This window comes from Giraffa tippelskirchi, chromosome 14, assembly GCF_054371585.1.
Source record: "Giraffa tippelskirchi isolate mGirTip1 chromosome 14, T2T-mGirTip1v1.2.pri, whole genome shotgun sequence".
NCBI classification, from domain to species: Eukaryota; Metazoa; Chordata; class Mammalia; order Artiodactyla; family Giraffidae; genus Giraffa; species Giraffa tippelskirchi.
Genome location: NC_137288.1, coordinates 8,173,476 through 8,200,925, shown reverse-complemented (window position 1 = coordinate 8,200,925; position 27,450 = coordinate 8,173,476). Strand labels below are relative to the sequence as shown.

The 27,450-nt window shown below is 55.2% G+C and overlaps 1 long non-coding RNA gene across 1 annotated transcript in view; it reads right to left on the bottom strand.

The window, feature by feature from the left end:
• Nucleotides 1-18,697: 18,697 nt before the first annotated feature.
• LOC145534157 (uncharacterized) overlaps nucleotides 18,698-27,450 on the bottom strand; it is a 48,084-nt gene continuing 39,331 nt past the window's right edge. Inside the window, exon 7 of the long non-coding RNA XR_014074285.1 lies at nucleotides 18,698-20,904. This is a non-coding gene — a long non-coding RNA (uncharacterized LOC145534157). The remainder of the gene's footprint in view (nucleotides 20,905-27,450) is intronic.

The following is a 27,450-nucleotide window of genomic DNA, read 5'->3' as shown; positions in this document are numbered from 1 at the left end:
GGCAATGGCGACCCACTCCAGTACTCTTGCCTGGAAAATGCCCTGGACGGAGGAGCCTGGTAGGCTGCAGGCCATGGGGTCGCGCAGAGTCTGACACGACTGAAGTGACTTAGCAGCAGCAGCAGCAGCGGCAGGACAGTATGCTATTGGGAATACAACAACACACACAGATCCAGATCGATGGAATAAAGTTGAGGGTCCAGAAACAAACCCCAGCATCCATCGTCAACTCATCTCTGACACAGAAGGGGAGATTATCCAAATGGGAACAAGAAAGCCTCTTCAATCAATGTCCATGGGAAACCCAGACAGCTACATCTGAAGAACGCTATTGGTTTGGATCTCAGACCACCTCAATATTGGGGAAAAACCTCACCCTAAAGACTGATGTCATGAGATAGCTAGAAAGAAGCGTAGGTCAAAGGCTCCTTAACATCAGAGTCTCCTTGCCATTTGCTGGGCGGAGGTAGAAATGGGTCTCTTCAATTAAGGGAAAGAGGTACACGAAGTACACCAATGGGTTTCCATCCAATGGAACCTCTTCACAACAGAGAAGCTAAGCATTCACAAACGCAAAAGATAGGAAACGGAACACGAGAGACTCCTTCCAAGTGGTGTATCTGAGAAGGGGTTCATATGGAAAGAGACGAAGAATGCACAGCACTCAGATTCCAAGAAACACCACCACCACCCTTGACCCTTCCCCTATGACCAACTCCGACCTGAAGCCTTTCTCTCCCTCTAACCTATCCCTAAAACATAACCCTCATCTAATCATATACATGTGGAATTCCTAGCATCCATCCATTCACACACGAGAGAGAAAGAGGAAGACACAGAGGGAATTGAGAAAGGAAAAGAGAGGGACACAGCCAGAGAGAGACACGGAACCAAAGAGAGGAAAGGAGTCGATGGTCCAGACTTTTCCTCAATCTGTCTCGAAGGTAGAAGCAATGACAGCGCCCATCCACCCCAGAAGGGGGAAAAGGACGGAAGGTTTGCAGAGGAAAAGACAAGAACGCAGGGAGCCATTAGAAGCTCAGCCACCCGCAGAAGCCGAGCTGGGACACTTGAACAGAATCTCAATGGAAACAGGACCAGAAAGTTGGCTACTCTTTTCTACAAGAGAGGGAGACCTTCGAGTCTTCCTTTCTGTCCTCCAGCTTGGATGCGGGGTCTCAAAACAGTCAGGAGGGGGAGTGCCTTTTCCTGGGTACCACGGCACATCCAGGCCTCGTTCTGCCCCATTCTGTGCTATGTCAGCCCTGGATGGAATCTTTCTTTCTGAAGTCTCAGCGCACGAGCTCCACGTGATATCGGCCCCAGGTGGAAAGGCATGGAGCTGCTCGTAGGCCGACAGACCTAGGAAGCAGATGGGAGAATGACCCCCACTCTGCAGATGGAGAGACTGGGGAAACCCTGAGGGGCATATGCTTGTCCAGGGCCACACCACTTATGAGAAGAAGGAGCCTGGTCTGAGAGCAGCAGGGCCCTCGGAGCTCAGGCCCTGGCTGCACCCAGGCCTCCCCAGGGCTGTGGGCTGGGCTGTGTGGGCGTCTCTGTGCCTGCACATGGCCTAAGGGGGGTGGTCGAGCAGTCAGAAACCCAGAGATTCCCTTGGGAAGTTTTGGGGAAGGGACCTCAGCACGAACCCCAGGCGATGATGTCACCTGCCGGCAACAGAACCCAACAGAACCCGCAACCCGGGTATCCAGGCCTCCAGAGCGGAGAGGAGCCCCCAGCCAGATCACTTGCTGCCAGGATGTTCTGCTGTTTGCCCATGCCCAGAGGCCGGGGCCTCAGGAGAGCTCACAGGCAGTGTGCGTGGGCACCCTGTCGACGTTGGCTCAGGACACCCCCGAGAGGCCTCTGGCCGTTTGCCCGGAGAAACTGAAAGGTAACACGGGGAGCCCCAGGCCGGGCCAGGCCACCTCGCCCATGCCACCCGGAAACACCGGGTCCTTTGCCTGTGTGTGTGGATGCGGGTTTCTCGGGGTGTGTCTCCCTCAAGGAAGCCCAGGCGGATGTGGGGTCAGAAGCCTGCGGACAAGTTGTGTCCACACCCCAGGGGAGAGCAGGCTGGGCCCGATGGGGAGTGTGCGGGCAGCGGCGGCCGCCCAGGCTGACCTCACACCCACAGGTGGGTCTCTTTCCTCCCGGGTGGGGATCTGAGCAGACACACGTCTCTGACCCTTCTGGGAAGAGAAGTTCGAGCAGGCAGAAGCAGCGGTTCCACTGGCCAGGCCCAGCTTGGAAAACTCCCAGCATGGCTGGCTGACGGTCACTGTCGTTGCAGAGCTTCCCACGTGATGAGGCCGAGGACGGGGACACCCCATCCACCTCCCGGAGGGAGGGGTCGGAGCACCACCCCCCCGCCCCTGAGGCCCAGTGCAGGCTCCAGGTGAGCGTGCCCACGGAGGCATCAGCCCCACCGGGGGAGAAGAGGAGGCGGGGAAGGCCTGCTGCAGAGACACCGCCTAGGATACACCCGCCGGCCCAGTCTGAGGCTGCCACGGAGCTCAGCACACCCGGCTCCGACCCAGAGTCCCGAGAACCCCGGCCTCTGAGGCAGCAGGAGGACCTGGAGCCCAGCACGCCAGAGCACAGAGGTGAGGACGCTGGGGCTGCTGCACGGGAGTGTGTGGGGACGGGGTGCTGAGCTACACAGGGACGAGTCCCCGAAAGCTGCTGCTGGGCCTGCAGCAAGCACTGGCCTCACACCCCCCGCCCCCCGTCTTGCACACTTCAGTCCCAAAAGACATCCGACGCTGGGTATTCTTTGGGAATCTCTTGGAAGCTTTCTGTCCCGGGATACGCACATGCCAAGGCTGGCCTGTGGGCAAACTTTGCTTCTCCCCCAGCTCTAGCACTGACCTCCAACTGGAACCAGGCTCCACTTCCCAGACCTGTCCCTACAGAGGTGGTGGCTCCAGGTGCAGGACCCAGGGATCCACCGAGGGCAGATGGAGAACCGAGACTTGCCCTCGCAGAGACACCAGGCCAGCTGGGTACTGGCCAGCACACCGGGCAGATCGGATCTCCGTGCCTGCAGGACCCCCAGCCCCAGGCACTGATGTCCCACCCCCTCAGCCAGAACCTCCACCTCCACGTGCACCTGTACCTGCTCGGGCTCTGGCAGGAGAACCCGAGGCAGAGGAGGAGTCACCGCCTCGGCAGGGAGAGCCTGCCCTGGCTCCCGCGCAACACCCAGACGCCCACGATGACTCACCCACCCCTGCAGGGAGAACGAGCCCCCGCTCTGGACAGACACCCAGAGCCCTTGCCGGAAACACCACGTCCAGGGGAGCGGTCGGCTCTGCAGCCTCCATCCCTGTCTGCTCACCGTGGACGCCGGCAACTCGGTCTGCCCCCAGGGGACATGGAGTTCCTTTCCCCTGAACTGCTTTGCATTTGGTTTGTTTCCACCTTTCTGGTGATGTTTTCTTTTTTGTATGGTTTCCTGTATTTTTGTTGGTTAAGTTGGGATTCGTAAACTTTTTCATCATTGTTGCAATTTGGGAACACTGTTGTGTAACTCTGGTGATACTGTGTTACCATCACCACTTGGTAGTTTCAGACCCGTTTGATCTTTATGCCCCACCCCCCAACAAAGCCTGGATTCAAGGCAAGCACGCCCTGTTCATCCCTTCCCCCGATCCTGAACACAATTTCATCTTTTCTTTGTGCATTCCTTCCTATATTCTTGGTGTCCCCAATCAATGACTCTCCGTGAAATGACTGAAGCAGTGTTTTTCGGACTCTCCACCTACTGTAAGACTCCATTGGAGAGTTCTCATTTTTATGTCATTTGAACTAGCCTTTGATATCTGAAAGGACGGTGTACGTCCTTTCAAGATACCATGTGCCAAACGAAGCCCTTTTGGCCACTGCCATCATTATCTCCAGGCAGGCATTGCTGTTTCAAGGGTGACATCTCCGCCAGAAGGCAGAGGCTGAGCTCGTCTTGTTGCACCAGCTCCCAAAAGAAGCCAAGAAAGGGAGCTGGAACAACAAACCACCCCAACGCCCAGGAAAGCGTTCTTCATGACAGAAGGCTAGAAAATGACCCAACATCCTTGTGGCCCAGAACCCCTCTAGAAAATCACTGTTCCATAAAAAAGAGAAACACATGGGAAGTTCCAAGGAGAGGCAATGCCCATGGCCAGTGTACTTTAGAGACGGCCTGAGCGCTCCGGGGAAGACACGCACCGACGGAACCCCTTGGGAAACAGCAGGGATTCTCCTCACCGTCGTAAGGGTTTCCTCTGGGGACAACCTGCCCTGGGCACCACATGAGGGAGCAGACCGGCTTCTCTTCCTCTGCCCCCACACCATTCACTCATGAAGGCAGCTCAGGTGTTCTCATGCCCTGCCTGCCTGCCTGCCTGGCTCATCCGTGAGCTGTGACCACCTCCAGGGCAGGACTCCACCTTCTCCTCTCTGTGTACCGTGCATCTGCACACAGTGGGCTTTCAGAACCTTAGACTTGAGCCATTCCCACTCAAGCCAGAACCCTCCCCAGGAAGGAAAACAGCTGTGGAGTCATTTTGGCCCCAGCACTGGTTCCGAAACCCTGGCGGCTCCTACAGCCTCTACGGCGTGAAGAGGGAGGTCCCTTTTGACAGAGCTTTCCGGCTCTCAGATCTAAGCTGTTGTTTCACTGTCAGCTGTGTCTCTTCCGTTGCAGCCAGGTGGGCCACGCTGCTCCAAAGGAGCTCACAAGCTGAGTTTCAAGGGAGGACAGGGATGGCTACAACGTGCTACAAACTGAGTGAGGGTCCCCACAATCCTCAGCAAAGGTCTGTGGTGTGCAAGTGGGGAGTAGAGGGCCCCCAAGTTCCAAAGGAAGGGAGGTACTCGGGAGCTAAAGCCCTTGGCTGCTGTGGTAGCAGCTGCAGATGGCAGCTCGTCCACAGTGCACTTCAAATGAGGTCATATGAGCGGGACTCTGGAAATGGCTCCGAAATCGAGAGAAAGGGGTCAGGGTATGTGGGAAGCCGGCGGGGGTGGGGGGTGGATGAAGGAAGGTGTCCCTCCTCTCTCCAGTGCAATTTGGTTTGGTGAGTCTCAAAGCTACCAGATGGCACTTCCCAAGTCAGGCCCCCACAGGAATCAGGGTGGGCTGCGTGCCTCGGCCCCTGCCACAGGGACAAGCCACACCAGTGGCCTCCCTGAGCTCCAATGGCCGGATCTGGGGGTTCTGTCTGGGTGCACACCTCCTTGCTGTGGCCAAGTTCCCCCCTTCTCTGAGCACCAGCTTCATCCTCTCGAATGAGGACATCGAATGCTACCTTGGCACGTTACTCTCTTCATCCTGTGAAGACTCATTAGGCTTATCCTACAATTACTAGCTGGCCCGAAGAGATATCTCCTGAATCCAGATTAAGCTGGAGTCTCCCAGGCTCATCTGGCATGTCTTCCCTGAAGTCTGCCAAAACCCACACCATTGCATTTCCAGGGACTCCCCTTAGCCAGCTGGGCAGAAAACCCAGCATGCTTCAAACAAGCTGACAGACAAGCGGGAGAGGACTCACGGGCAGAAGGTTTCCCTCAGGTCTCGGGTGGAGCTCTGGGACCACAGCAGCAACGGGCCATCCCAGCCCCTGGGCTCAGCAGCGCCCTCATTCTCAGGCCGGCGGCTCTGCCCTGAGGGGAGCGGGAAGGTCACCAACTGCCGCAGGCGGACCTCACGCCCCTCCCACTGCTGGAGCCTGACCTCCCCCGGCCCCACCCCTTCCCCTACCCCAGCAGGACGACAGCTCGTCTTCCCCTGGCTTCCAACGTCAGGCCCGGCCCTGGGCCCCGATTGGGCACTGCCCCAGCCCGGAGCCAATCACAGTGGCCAGGGAGGTGGAACGCACCGATTGGCCAGGGCCAGGTCATGTGACCATACTCCCCAGGAAACTCAAATATTACCAAGGTTCCCTAAGAAACCAATGAACAAAATTATCCAGTAAAGGCAAACCGTACTTTTTAATGAGGCCAATGTCACAGAAAAAAAAAAAAAAAAAAAAAGCTTCACCATGAACTGCTCAAGGAAGCTAGTAAATAAACTTTCAGAAAAGTTTAGTAGTTTTTTTTTTTTTTTAATAGGGTGACGGAGAGCTATACCTTTCCCGTCTATGTGAATTTAGGTTTAAACTAGATTTCCCTTGGCTGTTATATAAGACAAAAAAACCCACATCACCCCCTTTCACTCACCCCCACCCCCCAAAAGTGTTTTAATGTATTGAATTTTTCTGTCCTCAGTTGTGTCTGATTCACGGCAACCCACGAACTCTACACAGCCAGGCTCTTCCGTCCATGGAATTCAGGGCAATTTTTTCTGTCCCAGTCAATGCCCACCCTGGGTGATCCAAAGGCAAGGGCTCAGAGGCCCCTGAGAGACTAACTCCTTTCAGCTGAGCACAGAGCTGGCTCCTCACTGGGATGCCTGTGGCCTGGGGCTCCCAGAGGGGAGAGCAGCACTCGCCCCACCGTGTGGTCACTGCTGGAAGTGCAGGCTGCTCCTCACTCCCCCTTGACAGTGTCCCTGACGGCAGAACAGTGTGAATCGAATCAAGGTGGTAATGCAAACTCCAATGCAACCAAACTCCCCACAAGGTCTCCAAAACCACTCAGGAACAGGGAATTGGAAACTGCAGGGGATGACATGAATGGAGATGGAGACTTGACACCTTACACCGAGTTCACTTCCACTTATCCCTAGACAAACTTTCCGTGAAAACTTGTCACCAATCTAGAAGAACAATGAGCAGAAACCGGACACGTGCTTTGAGTCTTCACACACAAAACTAAAAGGCAGTCCACAAAAAAACCCAGAGAATACAGTGGACTTGGCAAAATCAAAGATATCTACTGTGGGAAAGACCTCATGACAAAAGCAAAAGACAGGTCATACATCGCCAGACGAATGAGTGGAAACACAAAGCTTATCAAGGATGTGTCTCCAAACAGACAAAGAACACCAACACAACAAGCCTGTGAAAACTAGGGAAAGGTCTGAAGGGACACCAGACTGAGGAAGACACACACAGAGTATCCCGGATGATGTCCAGCACTGAGGTCCTGAAGAAACAACAGTCTAGTTGCACCCCCTCAGGCCTGTGTGACCGTGGATGAGGCCTCTGTTTCCCGGTGGCTCTGAGAGATGGACAGGGAGGAAGGGGAAGAGAAGTCACTTGCATTTCTAATACTCACAGCAAAGTCTTCCAATGAGAAGGGAATTATCACCCCCACTGACAATGCCATGCACTGAAGTGATATCCACGAGTCCATCTAACCCAGAAGGGAAGGATGCACCTGTTCTCACAAAACGGCGAGAGATGGAAGAAGGAAGATCAAGCCCACACCAATCACTGGAGAGAGAAGCTGTGCTCAGGGCTTGAAAAATTCCTATTGGTAAAATGATGTCACAGCCCCACAAGGCAATCCACAGCTTCGATGCTATTCCTCCCAAAATGCCAAAGCATTTTCGCACCGAACAAAGAATTGCAAAAGGGGTTACGGAAACAGAAAAGAGCCTAAATTGTCAATACAATCCGACGAAAAGGCCCCGATACGGACATCCAAGGTTGTGTGAAAGGAAATTAGACGACCAAACTAGGATCCTCAGGAGAGTATCGGAGAAGGCAATGGCGACCCACTCCAGTACTCTTGCCTGGAAAATGCCCTGGACGGAGGAGCCTGGTAGGCTGCAGGCCATGGGGTCGCGCAGAGTCTGACACGACTGAAGTGACTTAGCAGCAGCAGCAGCAGCGGCAGGACAGTATGCTATTGGGAATACAACAACACACACAGATCCAGATCGATGGAATAAAGTTGAGGGTCCAGAAACAAACCCCAGCATCCATCGTCAACTCATCTCTGACACAGAAGGGGAGATTATCCAAATGGGAACAAGAAAGCCTCTTCAATCAATGTCCATGGGAAACCCAGACAGCTACATCTGAAGAACGCTATTGGTTTGGATCTCAGACCACCTCAATATTGGGGAAAAACCTCACCCTAAAGACTGATGTCATGAGATAGCTAGAAAGAAGCGTAGGTCAAAGGCTCCTTAACATCAGAGTCTCCTTGCCATTTGCTGGGCGGAGGTAGAAATGGGTCTCTTCAATTAAGGGAAAGAGGTACACGAAGTACACCAATGGGTTTCCATCCAATGGAACCTCTTCACAACAGAGAAGCTAAGCATTCACAAATGCAAAAGATAGGAAACGGAACACGAGAGACTCCTTCCAAGTGGTGTATCTGAGAAGGGGTTCATATGGAAAGAGACGAAGAATGCACAGCACTCAGATTCCAAGAAACACCACCACCACCCTTGACCCTTCCCCTATGACCAACTCCGACCTGAAGCCTTTCTCTCCCTCTAACCTATCCCTAAAACATAACCCTCATCTAATCATATACATGTGGAATTCCTAGCATCCATCCATTCACACACGAGAGAGAAAGAGGAAGACACAGAGGGAATTGAGAAAGGAAAAGAGAGGGACACAGCCAGAGAGAGACACGGAACCAAAGAGAGGAAAGGAGTCGATGGTCCAGACTTTTCCTCAATCTGTCTCGAAGGTAGAAGCAATGACAGCGCCCATCCACCCCAGAAGGGGGAAAAGGACGGAAGGTTTGCAGAGGAAAAGACAAGAACGCAGGGAGCCATTAGAAGCTCAGCCACCCGCAGAAGCCGAGCTGGGACACTTGAACAGAATCTCAATGGAAACAGGACCAGAAAGTTGGCTACTCTTTTCTACAAGAGAGGGAGACCTTCGAGTCTTCCTTTCTGTCCTCCAGCTTGGATGCGGGGTCTCAAAACAGTCAGGAGGGGGAGTGCCTTTTCCTGGGTACCACGGCACATCCAGGCCTCGTTCTGCCCCATTCTGTGCTATGTCAGCCCTGGATGGAATCTTTCTTTCTGAAGTCTCAGCGCACGAGCTCCACGTGATATCGGCCCCAGGTGGAAAGGCATGGAGCTGCTCGTAGGCCGACAGACCTAGGAAGCAGATGGGAGAATGACCCCCACTCTGCAGATGGAGAGACTGGGGAAACCCTGAGGGGCATATGCTTGTCCAGGGCCACACCACTTATGAGAAGAAGGAGCCTGGTCTGAGAGCAGCAGGGCCCTCGGAGCTCAGGCCCTGGCTGCACCCAGGCCTCCCCAGGGCTGTGGGCTGGGCTGTGTGGGCGTCTCTGTGCCTGCACATGGCCTAAGGGGGGTGGTCGAGCAGTCAGAAACCCAGAGATTCCCTTGGGAAGTTTTGGGGAAGGGACCTCAGCACGAACCCCAGGCGATGATGTCACCTGCCGGCAACAGAACCCAACAGAACCCGCAACCCGGGTATCCAGGCCTCCAGAGCGGAGAGGAGCCCCCAGCCAGATCACTTGCTGCCAGGATGTTCTGCTGTTTGCCCATGCCCAGAGGCCGGGGCCTCAGGAGAGCTCACAGGCAGTGTGCGTGGGCACCCTGTCGACGTTGGCTCAGGACACCCCCGAGAGGCCTCTGGCCGTTTGCCCGGAGAAACTGAAAGGTAACACGGGGAGCCCCAGGCCGGGCCAGGCCACCTCGCCCATGCCACCCGGAAACACCGGGTCCTTTGCCTGTGTGTGTGGATGCGGGTTTCTCGGGGTGTGTCTCCCTCAAGGAAGCCCAGGCGGATGTGGGGTCAGAAGCCTGCGGACAAGTTGTGTCCACACCCCAGGGGAGAGCAGGCTGGGCCCGATGGGGAGTGTGCGGGCAGCGGCGGCCGCCCAGGCTGACCTCACACCCACAGGTGGGTCTCTTTCCTCCCGGGTGGGGATCTGAGCAGACACACGTCTCTGACCCTTCTGGGAAGAGAAGTTCGAGCAGGCAGAAGCAGCGGTTCCACTGGCCAGGCCCAGCTTGGAAAACTCCCAGCATGGCTGGCTGACGGTCACTGTCGTTGCAGAGCTTCCCACGTGATGAGGCCGAGGACGGGGACACCCCATCCACCTCCCGGAGGGAGGGGTCGGAGCACCACCCCCCCGCCCGTGAGGCCCAGTGCAGGCTCCAGGTGAGCGTGCCCACGGAGGCATCAGCCCCACCGGGGGAGAAGAGGAGGCGGGGAAGGCCTGCTGCAGAGACACCGCCTAGGATACACCCGCCGGCCCAGTCTGAGGCTGCCACGGAGCTCAGCACACCCGGCTCCGACCCAGAGTCCCGAGAACCCCGGCCTCTGAGGCAGCAGGAGGACCTGGAGCCCAGCACGCCAGAGCACAGAGGTGAGGACGCTGGGGCTGCTGCACGGGAGTGTGTGGGGACGGGGTGCTGAGCTACACAGGGACGAGTCCCCGAAAGCTGCTGCTGGGCCTGCAGCAAGCACTGGCCTCACACCCCCCGCCCCCCGTCTTGCACACTTCAGTCCCAAAAGACATCCGACGCTGGGTATTCTTTGGGAATCTCTTGGAAGCTTTCTGTCCCGGGATACGCACATGCCAAGGCTGGCCTGTGGGCAAACTTTGCTTCTCCCCCAGCTCTAGCACTGACCTCCAACTGGAACCAGGCTCCACTTCCCAGACCTGTCCCTACAGAGGTGGTGGCTCCAGGTGCAGGACCCAGGGATCCACCGAGGGCAGATGGAGAACCGAGACTTGCCCTCGCAGAGACACCAGGCCAGCTGGGTACTGGCCAGCACACCGGGCAGATCGGATCTCCGTGCCTGCAGGACCCCCAGCCCCAGGCACTGATGTCCCACCCCCTCAGCCAGAACCTCCACCTCCACGTGCACCTGTACCTGCTCGGGCTCTGGCAGGAGAACCCGAGGCAGAGGAGGAGTCACCGCCTCGGCAGGGAGAGCCTGCCCTGGCTCCCGCGCAACACCCAGACGCCCACGATGACTCACCCACCCCTGCAGGGAGAACGAGCCCCCGCTCTGGACAGACACCCAGAGCCCTTGCCGGAAACACCACGTCCAGGGGAGCGGTCGGCTCTGCAGCCTCCATCCCTGTCTGCTCACCGTGGACGCCGGCAACTCGGTCTGCCCCCAGGGGACATGGAGTTCCTTTCCCCTGAACTGCTTTGCATTTGGTTTGTTTCCACCTTTCTGGTGATGTTTTCTTTTTTGTATGGTTTCCTGTATTTTTGTTGGTTAAGTTGGGATTCGTAAACTTTTTCATCATTGTTGCAATTTGGGAACACTGTTGTGTAACTCTGGTGATACTGTGTTACCATCACCACTTGGTAGTTTCAGACCCGTTTGATCTTTATGCCCCACCCCCCAACAAAGCCTGGATTCAAGGCAAGCACGCCCTGTTCATCCCTTCCCCCGATCCTGAACACAATTTCATCTTTTCTTTGTGCATTCCTTCCTATATTCTTGGTGTCCCCAATCAATGACTCTCCGTGAAATGACTGAAGCAGTGTTTTTCGGGCTCTCCACCTACTGTAAGACTCCATTGGAGAGTTCTCATTTTTATGTCATTTGAACTAGCCTTTGATATCTGAAAGGACGGTGTACGTCCTTTCAAGATACCATGTGCCAAACGAAGCCCTTTTGGCCACTGCCATCATTATCTCCAGGCAGGCATTGCTGTTTCAAGGGTGACATCTCAGCCAGAAGGCAGAGGCTGAGCTCGTCTTGTTGCACCAGCTCCCAAAAGAAGCCAAGAAAGGGAGCTGGAACAACAAACCACCCCAACGCCCAGGAAAGCGTTCTTCATGACAGAAGGCTAGAAAATGACCCAACATCCTTGTGGCCCAGAACCCCTCTAGAAAATCACTGTTCCATAAAAAAGAGAAACACATGGGAAGTTCCAAGGAGAGGCAATGCCCATGGCCAGTGTACTTTAGAGACGGCCTGAGCGCTCCGGGGAAGACACGCACCGACGGAACCCCTTGGGAAACAGCAGGGATTCTCCTCACCGTCGTAAGGGTTTCCTCTGGGGACAACCTGCCCTGGGCACCACATGAGGGAGCAGACCGGCTTCTCTTCCTCTGCCCCCACACCATTCACTCATGAAGGCAGCTCAGGTGTTCTCATGCCCTGCCTGCCTGCCTGCCTGGCTCATCCGTGAGCTGTGACCACCTCCAGGGCAGGACTCCACCTTCTCCTCTCTGTGTACCGTGCATCTGCACACAGTGGGCTTTCAGAACCTTAGACTTGAGCCATTCCCACTCAAGCCAGAACCCTCCCCAGGAAGGAAAACAGCTGTGGAGTCATTTTGGCCCCAGCACTGGTTCCGAAACCCTGGCGGCTCCTACAGCCTCTACGGCGTGAAGAGGGAGGTCCCTTCTGACAGAGCTTTCCGGCTATCAGATCTAAGCTGTTGTTTCACTGTCAGCTGTGTCTCTTCCGTTGCAGCCAGGTGGGCCACGCTGCTCCAAAGGAGCTCACAAGCTGAGTTTCAAGGGAGGACAGGGATGGCTACAACGTGCTGCAAACTGAGTGAGGGTCCCCACAATCCTCAGCAAAGGTCTGTGGTGTGCAAGTGGGGAGTAGAGGGCCCCCAAGTTCCAAAGGAAGGGAGGTACTCGGGAGCTAAAGCCCTTGGCTGCTGTGGTAGCAGCTGCAGATGGCAGCTCGTCCACAGTGCACTTCGAATGAGGTCATATGAGCGGGACTCTGGAAATGGCTCCGAAATCGGGAGAAAGGGGTCAGGGTATGTGGGAAGCCGGCGGGGGTGGGGGGTGGATGAAGGAAGGTGTCCCTCCTCTCTCCAGTGCAATTTGGTTTGGTGAGTCTCAAAGCTACCAGATGGCACTTCCCAAGTCAGGCCCCCACAGGAATCAGGGTGGGCTGCGTGCCTCGGCCCCTGCCACAGGGACAAGCCACACCAGTGGCCTCCCTGAGCTCCAATGGCCGGATCTGGGGGTTCTGTCTGGGTGCACACCTCCTTGCTGTGGCCAAGTTCCCCCCTTCTCTGAGCACCAGCTTCATCCTCTCGAATGAGGACATCGAATGCTACCTTGGCACGTTACTCTCTTCATCCTGTGAAGACTCATTAGGCTTATCCTACAATTACTAGCTGGCCCGAAGAGATATCTCCTGAATCCAGATTAAGCTGGAGTCTCCCAGGCTCATCTGGCATGTCTTCCCTGAAGTCTGCCAAAACCCACACCATTGCATTTCCAGGGACTCCCCTTAGCCAGCTGGGCAGAAAACCCAGCATGCTTCAAACAAGCTGACAGACAAGCGGGAGAGGACTCACGGGCAGAAGGTTTCCCTCAGGTCTCGGGTGGAGCTCTGGGACCACAGCAGCAACGGGCCATCCCAGCCCCTGGGCTCAGCAGCGCCCTCATTCTCAGGCCGGCGGCTCTGCCCTGAGGGGAGCGGGAAGGTCACCAACTGCCGCAGGCGGACCTCACGCCCCTCCCACTGCTGGAGCCTGACCTCCCCCGGCCCCACCCCTTCCCCTACCCCAGCAGGACGACAGCTCGTCTTCCCCTGGCTTCCAACGTCAGGCCCGGCCCTGGGCCCCGATTGGGCACTGCCCCAGCCCGGAGCCAATCACAGTGGCCAGGGAGGTGGAACGCACCGATTGGCCAGGGCCAGGTCATGTGACCATACTCCCCAGGAAACTCAAATATTACCAAGGTTCCCTAAGAAACCAATGAACAAAATTATCCAGTAAAGGCAAACCGTACTTTTTAATGAGGCCAATGTCACAGAAAAAAAAAAAAAAAAAAAGCTTCACCATGAACTGCTCAAGGAAGCTAGTAAATAAACTTTCAGAAAAGTTTAGTAGTTTTTTTTTTTTTTTAATAGGGTGACGGAGAGCTATACCTTTCCCGTCTATGTGAATTTAGGTTTAAACTAGATTTCCCTTGGCTGTTATATAAGACAAAAAAACCCACATCACCCCCTTTCACTCACCCCCACCCCCCAAAAGTGTTTTAATGTATTGAATTTTTCTGTCCTCAGTTGTGTCTGATTCACGGCAACCCACGAACTCTACACAGCCAGGCTCTTCCGTCCATGGAATTCAGGGCAATTTTTTCTGTCCCAGTAAATGCCCACCCTGGGTGATCCAAAGGCAAGGGCTCAGAGGCTCCTGAGAGACTAACTCCTTTCAGCTGAGCACAGAGCTGGCTCCTCACTGGGATGCCTGTGGCCTGGGGCTCCCTGAGGGGAGAGCAGCACTCGCCCCACCGTGTGGTCACTGCTGGAAGTGCAGGCTGCTCCTCACTCCCCCTTGACAGTGTCCCTGACGGCAGAACAGTGTGAATCGAATCAAGGTGGTAATGCAAACTCCAATGCAACCAAACTCCCCACAAGGTCTCCAAAACCACTCAGGAACAGGGAATTGGAAACTGCAGGGGATGACATGAATGGAGATGGAGACTTGACACCTTACACCGAGTTCACTTCCACTTATCCCTAGACAAACTTTCCGTGAAAACTTGTCACCAATCTAGAAGAACAATGAGCAGAAACCGGACACGTGCTTTGAGTCTTCACACACAAAACTAAAAGGCAGTCCACAAAAAAACCCAGAGAATACAGTGGACTTGGCAAAATCAAAGATATCTACTGTGGGAAAGACCTCATGACAAAAGCAAAAGACAGGTCATACATCGCCAGACGAATGAGTGGAAACACAAAGTTTATCAAGGATGTGTCTCCAAACAGACAAAGAACACCAACACAACAAGCCTGTGAAAACTAGGGAAAGGTCTGAAGGGACACCAGACTGAGGAAGACACACACAGAGGATCCCGGATGATGTCCAGCACTGAGGTCCTGAAGAAACAACAGTCTAGTTGCACCCCCTCAGGCCTGTGTGACCGTGGATGAGGCCTCTGTTTCCCGGTGGCTCTGAGAGATGGACAGGGAGGAAGGGGAAGAGAAGTCACTTGCATTTCTAATACTCACAGCAAAGTCTTCCAATGAGAAGGGAATTATCACCCCCACTGACAATGCCATGCACTGAAGTGATATCCACGAGTCCATCTAACCCAGAAGGGAAGGATGCACCTGTTCTCACAAAACGGCGAGAGATGGAAGAAGGAAGATCAAGCCCACACCAATCACTGGAGAGAGAAGCTGTGCTCAGGGCTTGAAAAATTCCTATTGGTAAAATGATGTCACAGCCCCACAAGGCAATCCACAGCTTCGATGCTATTCCTCCCAAAATGCCAAAGCATTTTCGCACCGAACAAAGAATTGCAAAAGGGGTTACGGAAACAGAAAAGAGCCTAAATTGTCAATACAATCCGACGAAAAGGCCCCGATACGGACATCCAAGGTTGTGTGAAAGGAAATTAGACGACCAAACTAGGATCCTCAGGAGAGTATCGGAGAAGGCAATGGCGACCCACTCCAGTACTCTTGCCTGGAAAATGCCCTGGACGGAGGAGCCTGGTAGGCTGCAGGCCATGGGGTCGCGCAGAGTCTGACACGACTGAAGTGACTTAGCAGCAGCAGCAGCAGCGGCAGGACAGTATGCTATTGGGAATACAGCAACACACACAGATCCAGATCGATGGAATAAAGTTGAGGGTCCAGAAACAAACCCCAGCATCCATCGTCAACTCATCTCTGACACAGAAGGGGAGATTATCCAAATGGGAACAAGAAAGCCTCTTCAATCAATGTCCATGGGAAACCCAGACAGCTACATCTGAAGAACGCTATTGGTTTGGATCTCAGACCACCTCAATATTGGGGAAAAACCTCACCCTAAAGACTGATGTCATGAGATAGCTAGAAAGAAGCGTAGGTCAAAGGCTCCTTAACATCAGAGTCTCCTTGCCATTTGCTGGGCGGAGGTAGAAATGGGTCTCTTCAATTAAGGGAAAGAGGTACACGAAGTACACCAATGGGTTTCCATCCAATGGAACCTCTTCACAACAGAGAAGCTAAGCATTCACAAATGCAAAAGATAGGAAACGGAACACGAGAGACTCCTTCCAAGTGGTGTATCTGAGAAGGGGTTCATATGGAAAGAGACGAAGAATGCACAGCACTCAGATTCCAAGAAACACCACCACCACCCTTGACCCTTCCCCTATGACCAACTCCGACCTGAAGCCTTTCTCTCCCTCTAACCTATCCCTAAAACATAACCCTCATCTAATCATATACATGTGGAATTCCTAGCATCCATCCATTCACACACGAGAGAGAAAGAGGAAGACACAGAGGGAATTGAGAAAGGAAAAGAGAGGGACACAGCCAGAGAGAGACACGGAACCAAAGAGAGGAAAGGAGTCGATGGTCCAGACTTTTCCTCAATCTGTCTCGAAGGTAGAAGCAATGACAGCGCCCATCCACCCCAGAAGGGGGAAAAGGAGGGAAGGTTTGCAGAGGAAAAGACAAGAACGCAGGGAGCCATTAGAAGCTCAGCCACCCGCAGAAGCCGAGCTGGGACACTTGAACAGAATCTCAATGGAAACAGGACCAGAAAGTTGGCTACTCTTTTCTACAAGAGAGGGAGACCTTCGAGTCTTCCTTTCTGTCCTCCAGCTTGGATGCGGGGTCTCAAAACAGTCAGGAGGGGGAGTGCCTTTTCCTGGGTACCACGGCACATCCAGGCCTCGTTCTGCCCCATTCTGTGCTATGTCAGCCCTGGATGGAATCTTTCTTTCTGAAGTCTCAGCGCACGAGCTCCACGTGATATCGGCCCCAGGTGGAAAGGCATGGAGCTGCTCGTAGGCCGACAGACCTAGGAAGCAGATGGGAGAATGACCCCCACTCTGCAGATGGAGAGACTGGGGAAACCCTGAGGGGCATATGCTTGTCCAGGGCCACACCACTTATGAGAAGAAGGAGCCTGGTCTGAGAGCAGCAGGGCCCTCGGAGCTCAGGCCCTGGCTGCACCCAGGCCTCCCCAGGGCTGTGGGCTGGGCTGTGTGGGCGTCTCTGTGCCTGCACATGGCCTAAGGGGGGTGGTCGAGCAGTCAGAAACCCAGAGATTCCCTTGGGAAGTTTTGGGGAAGGGACCTCAGCACGAACCCCAGGCGATGATGTCACCTGCCGGCAACAGAACCCAACAGAACCCGCAACCCGGGTATCCAGGCCTCCAGAGCAGAGAGGAGCCCCCAGCCAGATCACTTGCTGCCAGGATGTTCTGCTGTTTGCCCATGCCCAGAGGCCGGGGCCTCAGGAGAGCTCACAGGCAGTGTGCGTGGGCACCCTGTCGACGTTGGCTCAGGACACCCCCGAGAGGCCTCTGGCCGTTTGCCCGGAGAAACAGAAAGGTAACACGGGGAGCCCCAGGCCGGGCCAGGCCACCTCGCCCATGCCACCCGGAAACACCGGGTCCTTTGCCTGTGTGTGTGGATGCGGGTTTCTCGGGGTGTGTCTCCCTCAAGGAAGCCCAGGCGGATGTGGGGTCAGAAGCCTGCGGACAAGTTGTGTCCACACCCCAGGGGAGAGCAGGCTGGGCCCGATGGGGAGTGTGCGGGCAGCGGCAGCCGCCCAGGCTGACCTCACACCCACAGGTGGGTCTCTTTCCTCCCGGGTGGGGATCTGAGCAGACACACGTCTCTGACCCTTCTGGGAAGAGAAGTTCGAGCAGGCAGAAGCAGCGGTTCCACTGGCCAGGCCCAGCTTGGAAAACTCCCAGCATGGCTGGCTGACGGTCACTGTCGTTGCAGAGCTTCCCACGTGATGAGGCCGAGGACGGGGACACCCCATCCACCTCCCGGAGGGAGGGGTCGGAGCACCACCCCCCCGCCCGTGAGGCCCAGTGCAGGCTCCAGGTGAGCGTGCCCACGGAGGCATCAGCCCCACCGGGGGAGAAGAGGAGGCGGGGAAGGCCTGCTGCAGAGACACCGCCTAGGATACACCCGCCGGCCCAGTCTGAGGCTGCCACGGAGCTCAGCACACCCGGCTCCGACCCAGAGTCCCGAGAACCCCGGCCTCTGAGGCAGCAGGAGGACCTGGAGCCCAGCACGCCAGAGCACAGAGGTGAGGACGCTGGGGCTGCTGCACGGGAGTGTGTGGGGACGGGGTGCTGAGCTACACAGGGACGAGTCCCCGAAAGCTGCTGCTGGGCCTGCAGCAAGCACTGGCCTCACACCCCCCGCCCCCCGTCTTGCACACTTCAGTCCCAAAAGACATCCGACGCTGGGTATTCTTTGGGAATCTCTTGGAAGCTTTCTGTCCCGGGATACGCACATGCCAAGGCTGGCCTGTGGGCAAACTTTGCTTCTCCCCCAGCTCTAGCACTGACCTCCAACTGGAACCAGGCTCCACTTCCCAGACCTGTCCCTACAGAGGTGGTGGCTCCAGGTGCAGGACCCAGGGATCCACCGAGGGCAGATGGAGAACCGAGACTTGCCCTCGCAGAGACACCAGGCCAGCTGGGTACTGGCCAGCACACCGGGCAGATCGGATCTCCGTGCCTGCAGGACCCCCAGCCCCAGGCACTGATGTCCCACCCCCTCAGCCAGAACCTCCACCTCCACGTGCACCTGTACCTGCTCGGGCTCTGGCAGGAGAACCCGAGGCAGAGGAGGAGTCACCGCCTCGGCAGGGAGAGCCTGCCCTGGCTCCCGCGCAACACCCAGACGCCCACGATGACTCACCCACCCCTGCAGGGAGAACCAGCCCCCGCTCTGGACAGACACCCAGAGCCCTTGCCGGAAACACCACGTCCAGGGGAGCGGTCGGCTCTGCAGCCTCCATCCCTGTCTGCTCACCGTGGACGCCGGCAACTCGGTCTGCCCCCAGGGGACATGGAGTTCCTTTCCCCTGAACTGCTTTGCATTTGGTTTGTTTCCACCTTTCTGGTGATGTTTTCTTTTTTGTATGGTTTCCTGTATTTTTGTTGGTTAAGTTGGGATTCGTAAACTTTTTCATCATTGTTGCAATTTGGGAACACTGTTGTGTAACTCTGGTGATACTGTGTTACCATCACCACTTGGTAGTTTCAGACCCGTTTGATCTTTATGCCCCACCCCCCAACAAAGCCTGGATTCAAGGCAAGCACGCCCTGTTCATCCCTTCCCCCGATCCTGAACACAATTTCATCTTTTCTTTGTGCATTCCTTCCTATATTCTTGGTGTCCCCAATCAATGACTCTCCGTGAAATGACTGAAGCAGTGTTTTTCGGACTCTCCACCTACTGTAAGACTCCATTGGAGAGTTCTCATTTTTATGTCATTTGAACTAGCCTTTGATATCTGAAAGGACGGTGTACGTCCTTTCAAGATACCATGTGCCAAACGAAGCCCTTTTGGCCACTGCCATCATTATCTCCAGGCAGGCATTGCTGTTTGAAGGGTGACATCTCAGCCAGAAGGCAGAGGCTGAGCTCGTCTTGTTGCACCAGCTCCCAAAAGAAGCCAAGAAAGGGAGCTGGAACAACAAACCACCCCAACGCCCAGGAAAGCGTTCTTCATGACAGAAGGCTAGAAAATGACCCAACATCCTTGTGGCCCAGAACCCCTCTAGAAAATCACTGTTCCATAAAAAAGAGAAACACATGGGAAGTTCCAAGGAGAGGCAATGCCCATGGCCAGTGTACTTTAGAGACGGCCTGAGCGCTCCGGGGAAGACACGCACCGACGGAACCCCTTGGGAAACAGCAGGGATTCTCCTCACCGTCGTAAGGGTTTCCTCTGGGGACAACCTGCCCTGGGCACCACATGAGGGAGCAGACCGGCTTCTCTTCCTCTGCCCCCACACCATTCACTCATGAAGGCAGCTCAGGTGTTCTCATGCCCTGCCTGCCTGCCTGCCTGGCTCATCCGTGAGCTGTGACCACCTCCAGGGCAGGACTCCACCTTCTCCTCTCTGTGTACCGTGCATCTGCACACAGTGGGCTTTCAGAACCTTAGACTTGAGCCATTCCCACTCAAGCCAGAACCCTCCCCAGGAAGGAAAACAGCTGTGGAGTCATTTTGGCCCCAGCACTGGTTCCGAAATCCTGGCGGCTCCTACAGCCTCTACGGCGTGAAGAGGGAGGTCCCTTTTGACAGAGCTTTCCGGCTCTCAGATCTAAGCTGTTGTTTCACTGTCAGCTGTGTCTCTTCCGTTGCAGCCAGGTGGGCCACGCTGCTCCAAAGGAGCTCACAAGCTGAGTTTCAAGGGAGGACAGGGATGGCTACAACGTGCTGCAAACTGAGTGAGGGTCCCCACAATCCTCAGCAAAGGTCTGTGGTGTGCAAGTGGGGAGTAGAGGGCCCCCAAGTTCCAAAGGAAGGGAGGTACTCGGGAGCTAAAGCCCTTGGCTGCTGTGGTAGCAGCTGCAGATGGCAGCTCGTCCACAGTGCACTTCGAATGAGGTCATATGAGCGGGACTCTGGAAATGGCTCCGAAATCGAGAGAAAGGGGTCAGGGTATGTGGGAAGCCGGCGGGGGTGGGGGGTGGATGAAGGAAGGTGTCCCTCCTCTCTCCAGTGCAATTTGGTTTGGTGAGTCTCAAAGCTACCAGATGGCACTTCCCAAGTCAGGCCCCCACAGGAATCAGGGTGGGCTGCGTGCCTCGGCCCCTGCCACAGGGACAAGCCACACCAGTGGCCTCCCTGAGCTCCAATGGCCGGATCTGGGGGTTCTGTCTGGGTGCACACCTCCTTGCTGTGGCCAAGTTCCCCCCTTCTCTGAGCACCAGCTTCATCCTCTCGAATGAGGACATCGAATGCTACCTTGGCACGTTACTCTCTTCATCCTGTGAAGACTCATTAGGCTTATCCTACAATTACTAGCTGGCCCGAAGAGATATCTCCTGAATCCAGATTAAGCTGGAGTCTCCCAGGCTCATCTGGCATGTCTTCCCTGAAGTCTGCCAAAACCCACACCATTGCATTTCCAGGGACTCCCCTTAGCCAGCTGGGCAGAAAACCCAGCATGCTTCAAACAAGCTGACAGACAAGCGGGAGAGGACTCACGGGCAGAAGGTTTCCCTCAGGTCTCGGGTGGAGCTCTGGGACCACAGCAGCAACGGGCCATCCCAGCCCCTGGGCTCAGCAGCGCCCTCATTCTCAGGCCGGCGGCTCTGCCCTGAGGGGAGAGGGAAGGTCACCAACTGCCGCAGGCGGACCTCACGCCCCTCCCACTGCTGGAGCCTGACCTCCCCCGGCCCCACCCCTTCCCCTACCCCAGCAGGACGACAGCTCGTCTTCCCCTGGCTTCCAACGTCAGGCCCGGCCCTGGGCCCCGATTGGGCACTGCCCCAGCCCGGAGCCAATCACAGTGGCCAGGGAGGTGGAACGCACCGATTGGCCAGGGCCAGGTCATGTGACCATACTCCCCAGGAAACTCAAATATTACCAAGGTTCCCTAAGAAACCAATGAACAAAATTATCCAGTAAAGGCAAACCGTACTTTTTAATGAGGCCAATGTCACAGAAAAAAAAAAAAAAAAAAAAAGCTTCACCATGAACTGCTCAAGGAAGCTAGTAAATAAACTTTCAGAAAAGTTTAGTAGTTTTTTTTTTTTTTTTTAATAGGGTGACGGAGAGCTATACCTTTCCCGTCTATGTGAATTTAGGTTTAAACTAGATTTCCCTTGGCTGTTATATAAGACAAAAAAACCCACATCACCCCCTTTCACTCACCCCCACCCCCCAAAAGTGTTTTAATGTATTGAATTTTTCTGTCCTCAGTTGTGTCTGATTCACGGCAACCCACGAACTCTACACAGCCAGGCTCTTCCGTCCATGGAATTCAGGGCAATTTTTTCTGTCCCTGTCAATGCCCACCCTGGGTGATCCAAAGGCAAGGGCTCATAAGCCCCTGAGAGACTAACTCCTTTCAGCTGAGCACAGAGCTGGCTCCTCACTGGGATGCCTGTGGCCTGGGGCTCCCTGAGGGGAGAGCAGCACTCGCCCCACCGTGTGGTCACTGCTGGAAGTGCAGGCTGCTCCTCACTCCCCCTTGACAGTGTCCCTGACGGCAGAACAGTGTGAATCGAATCAAGGTGGTAATGCAAACTCCAATGCAACCAAACTCCCCACAAGGTCTCCAAAACCACTCAGGAACAGGGAATTGGAAACTGCAGGGGATGACATGAATGGAGATGGAGACTTGACACCTTACACCGAGTTCACTTCCACTTATCCCTAGACAAACTTTCCGTGAAAACTTGTCACCAATCTAGAAGAACAATGAGCAGAAACCGGACACGTGCTTTGAGTCTTCACACACAAAACTAAAAGGCAGTCCACAAAAAAACCCAGAGAATACAGTGGACTTGGCAAAATCAAAGATATCTACTGTGGGAAAGACCTCATGACAAAAGCAAAAGACAGGTCATACATCGCCAGACGAATGAGTGGAAACACAAAGCTTATCAAGGATGTGTCTCCAAACAGACAAAGAACACCAACACAACAAGCCTGTGAAAACTAGGGAAAGGTCTGAAGGGACACCAGACTGAGGAAGACACACACAGAGGATCCCGGATGATGTCCAGCACTGAGGGCCTGAAGAAACAACAGTCTAGTTGCACCCCCTCAGGCCTGTGTGACCGTGGATGAGGCCTCTGTTTCCCGGTGGCTCTGAGAGATGGACAGGGAGGAAGGGGAAGAGAAGTCACTTGCATTTCTAATACTCACAGCAAAGTCTTCCAATGAGAAGGGAATTATCACCCCCACTGACAATGCCATGCACTGAAGTGATATCCATGAGTCCATCTAACCCAGAAGGGAAGGATGCACCTGTTCTCACAAAACGGCGAGAGATGGAAGAAGGAAGATCAAGCCCACACCAATCACTGGAGAGAGAAGCTGTGCTCAGGGCTTGAAAAATTCCTATTGGTAAAATGATGTCACAGCCCCACAAGGCAATCCACAGCTTCGATGCTATTCCTCCCAAAATGCCAAAGCATTTTCGCACCGAACAAAGAATTGCAAAAGGGGTTACGGAAACAGAAAAGAGCCTAAATTGTCAATACAATCCGACGAAAAGGCCCCGATACGGACATCCAAGGTTGTGTGAAAGGAAATTAGACGACCAAACTAGGATCCTCAGGAGAGTATCGGAGAAGGCAATGGCGACCCACTCCAGTACTCTTGCCTGGAAAATGCCCTGGACGGAGGAGCCTGGTAGGCTGCAGGCCATGGGGTCGCGCAGAGTCTGACACGACTGAAGTGACTTAGCAGCAGCAGCAGCAGCGGCAGGACAGTATGCTATTGGGAATACAGCAACACACACAGATCCAGATCGATGGAATAAAGTTGAGGGTCCAGAAACAAACCCCAGCATCCATCGTCAACTCATCTCTGACACAGAAGGGGAGATTATCCAAATGGGAACAAGAAAGCCTCTTCAATCAATGTCCATGGGAAACCCAGACAGCTACATCTGAAGAACGCTATTGGTTTGGATCTCAGACCACCTCAATATTGGGGAAAAACCTCACCCTAAAGACTGATGTCATGAGATAGCTAGAAAGAAGCGTAGGTCAAAGGCTCCTTAACATCAGAGTCTCCTTGCCATTTGCTGGGCGGAGGTAGAAATGGGTCTCTTCAATTAAGGGAAAGAGGTACACGAAGTACACCAATGGGTTTCCATCCAATGGAACCTCTTCACAACAGAGAAGCTAAGCATTCACAAATGCAAAAGATAGGAAACGGAACACGAGAGACTCCTTCCAAGTGGTGTATCTGAGAAGGGGTTCATATGGAAAGAGACGAAGAATGCACAGCACTCAGATTCCAAGAAACACCACCACCACCCTTGACCCTTCCCCTATGACCAACTCCGACCTGAAGCCTTTCTCTCCCTCTAACCTATCCCTAAAACATAACCCTCATCTAATCATATACATGTGGAATTCCTAGCATCCATCCATTCACACACGAGAGAGAAAGAGGAAGACACAGAGGGAATTGAGAAAGGAAAAGAGAGGGACACAGCCAGAGAGAGACACGGAACCAAAGAGAGGAAAGGAGTCGATGGTCCAGACTTTTCCTCAATCTGTCTCGAAGGTAGAAGCAATGACAGCGCCCATCCACCCCAGAAGGGGGAAAAGGACGGAAGGTTTGCAGAGGAAAAGACAAGAACGCAGGGAGCCATTAGAAGCTCAGCCACCCGCAGAAGCCGAGCTGGGACACTTGAACAGAATCTCAATGGAAACAGGACCAGAAAGTTGGCTACTCTTTTCTACAAGAGAGGGAGACCTTCGAGTCTTCCTTTCTGTCCTCCAGCTTGGATGCGGGGTCTCAAAACAGTCAGGAGGGGGAGTGCCTTTTCCTGGGTACCACGGCACATCCAGGCCTCGTTCTGCCCCATTCTGTGCTATGTCAGCCCTGGATGGAATCTTTCTTTCTGAAGTCTCAGCGCACGAGCTCCACGTGATATCGGCCCCAGGTGGAAAGGCATGGAGCTGCTCGTAGGCCGACAGACCTAGGAAGCAGATGGGAGAATGACCCCCACTCTGCAGATGGAGAGACTGGGGAAACCCTGAGGGGCATATGCTTGTCCAGGGCCACACCACTTATGAGAAGAAGGAGCCTGGTCTGAGAGCAGCAGGGCCCTCGGAGCTCAGGCCCTGGCTGCACCCAGGCCTCCCCAGGGCTGTGGGCTGGGCTGTGTGGGCGTCTCTGTGCCTGCACATGGCCTAAGGGGGGTGGTCGAGCAGTCAGAAACCCAGAGATTCCCTTGGGAAGTTTTGGGGAAGGGACCTCAGCACGAACCCCAGGCGATGATGTCACCTGCCGGCAACAGAACCCAACAGAACCCGCAACCCGGGTATCCAGGCCTCCAGAGCGGAGAGGAGCCCCCAGCCAGATCACTTGCTGCCAGGATGTTCTGCTGTTTGCCCATGCCCAGAGGCCGGGGCCTCAGGAGAGCTCACAGGCAGTGTGCGTGGGCACCCTGTCGACGTTGGCTCAGGACACCCCCGAGAGGCCTCTGGCCGTTTGCCCGGAGAAACAGAAAGGTAACACGGGGAGCCCCAGGCCGGGCCAGGCCACCTCGCCCATGCCACCCGGAAACACCGGGTCCTTTGCCTGTGTGTGTGGATGCGGGTTTCTCGGGGTGTGTCTCCCTCAAGGAAGCCCAGGCGGATGTGGGGTCAGAAGCCTGCGGACAAGTTGTGTCCACACCCCAGGGGAGAGCAGGCTGGGCCCGATGGGGAGTGTGCGGGCAGCGGCGGCCGCCCAGGCTGACCTCACACCCACAGGTGGGTCTCTTTCCTCCCGGGTGGGGATCTGAGCAGACACACGTCTCTGACCCTTCTGGGAAGAGAAGTTCGAGCAGGCAGAAGCAGCGGTTCCACTGGCCAGGCCCAGCTTGGAAAACTCCCAGCATGGCTGGCTGACGGTCACTGTCGTTGCAGAGCTTCCCACGTGATGAGGCCGAGGACGGGGACACCCCATCCACCTCCCGGAGGGAGGGGTCGGAGCACCACCCCCCCGCCCGTGAGGCCCAGTGCAGGCTCCAGGTGAGCGTGCCCACGGAGGCATCAGCCCCACCGGGGGAGAAGAGGAGGCGGGGAAGGCCTGCTGCAGAGACACCGCCTAGGATACACCCGCCGGCCCAGTCTGAGGCTGCCACGGAGCTCAGCACACCCGGCTCCGACCCAGAGTCCCGAGAACCCCGGCCTCTGAGGCAGCAGGAGGACCTGGAGCCCAGCACGCCAGAGCACAGAGGTGAGGACGCTGGGGCTGCTGCACGGGAGTGTGTGGGGACGGGGTGCTGAGCTACACAGGGACGAGTCCCCGAAAGCTGCTGCTGGGCCTGCAGCAAGCACTGGCCTCACACCCCCCGCCCCCCGTCTTGCACACTTCAGTCCCAAAAGACATCCGACGCTGGGTATTCTTTGGGAATCTCTTGGAAGCTTTCTGTCCCGGGATACGCACATGCCAAGGCTGGCCTGTGGGCAAACTTTGCTTCTCCCCCAGCTCTAGCACTGACCTCCAACTGGAACCAGGCTCCACTTCCCAGACCTGTCCCTACAGAGGTGGTGGCTCCAGGTGCAGGACCCAGGGATCCACCGAGGGCAGATGGAGAACCGAGACTTGCCCTCGCAGAGACACCAGGCCAGCTGGGTACTGGCCAGCACACCGGGCAGATCGGATCTCCGTGCCTGCAGGACCCCCAGCCCCAGGCACTGATGTCCCACCCCCTCAGCCAGAACCTCCACCTCCACGTGCACCTGTACCTGCTCGGGCTCTGGCAGGAGAACCCGAGGCAGAGGAGGAGTCACCGCCTCGGCAGGGAGAGCCTGCCCTGGCTCCCGCGCAACACCCAGACGCCCACGATGACTCACTCACCCCTGCAGGGAGAACGAGCCCCCGCTCTGGACAGACACCCAGAGCCCTTGCCGGAAACACCACGTCCAGGGGAGCGGTCGGCTCTGCAGCCTCCATCCCTGTCTGCTCACCGTGGACGCCGGCAACTCGGTCTGCCCCCAGGGGACATGGAGTTCCTTTCCCCTGAACTGCTTTGCATTTGGTTTGTTTCCACCTTTCTGGTGATGTTTTCTTTTTTGTATGGTTTCCTGTATTTTTGTTGGTTAAGTTGGGATTCGTAAACTTTCTCATCATTGTTGCAATTTGGGAACACTGTTGTGTAACTCTGGTGATACTGTGTTACCATCACCACTTGGTAGTTTCAGACCCGTTTGATCTTTATGCCCCACCCCCCAACAAAGCCTGGATTCAAGGCAAGCACGCCCTGTTCATCCCTTCCCCCGATCCTGAACACAATTTCATCTTTTCTTTGTGCATTCCTTCCTATATTCTTGGTGTCCCCAATCAATGACTCTCCGTGAAATGACTGAAGCAGTGTTTTTCGGACTCTTCACCTACTGTAAGACTCCATTGGAGAGTTCTCATTTTTATGTCATTTGAACTAGCCTTTGATATCTGAAAGGACGGTGTACGTCCTTTCAAGATACCATGTGCCAAACGAAGCCCTTTTGGCCACTGCCATCATTATCTCCAGGCAGGCATTGCTGTTTCAAGGGTGACATCTCAGCCAGAAGGCAGAGGCTGAGCTCGTCTTGTTGCACCAGCTCCCAAAAGAAGCCAAGAAAGGGAGCTGGAACAACAAACCACCCCAACGCCCAGGAAAGCGTTCTTCATGACAGAAGGCTAGAAAATGACCCAACATCCTTGTGGCCCAGAACCCCTCTAGAAAATCACTGTTCCATAAAAAAGAGAAACACATGGGAAGTTCCAAGGAGAGGCAATGCCCATGGCCAGTGTACTTTAGAGACGGCCTGAGCGCTCCGGGGAAGACACGCACCGACGGAACCCCTTGGGAAACAGCAGGGATTCTCCTCACCGTCGTAAGGGTTTCCTCTGGGGACAACCTGCCCTGGGCACCACATGAGGGAGCAGACCGGCTTCTCTTCCTCTGCCCCCACACCATTCACTCATGAAGGCAGCTCAGGTGTTCTCATGCCCTGCCTGCCTGCCTGCCTGGCTCATCCGTGAGCTGTGACCACCTCCAGGGCAGGACTCCACCTTCTCCTCTCTGTGTACCGTGCATCTGCACACAGTGGGCTTTCAGAACCTTAGACTTGAGCCATTCCCACTCAAGCCAGAACCCTCCCCAGGAAGGAAAACAGCTGTGGAGTCATTTTGGCCCCAGCAC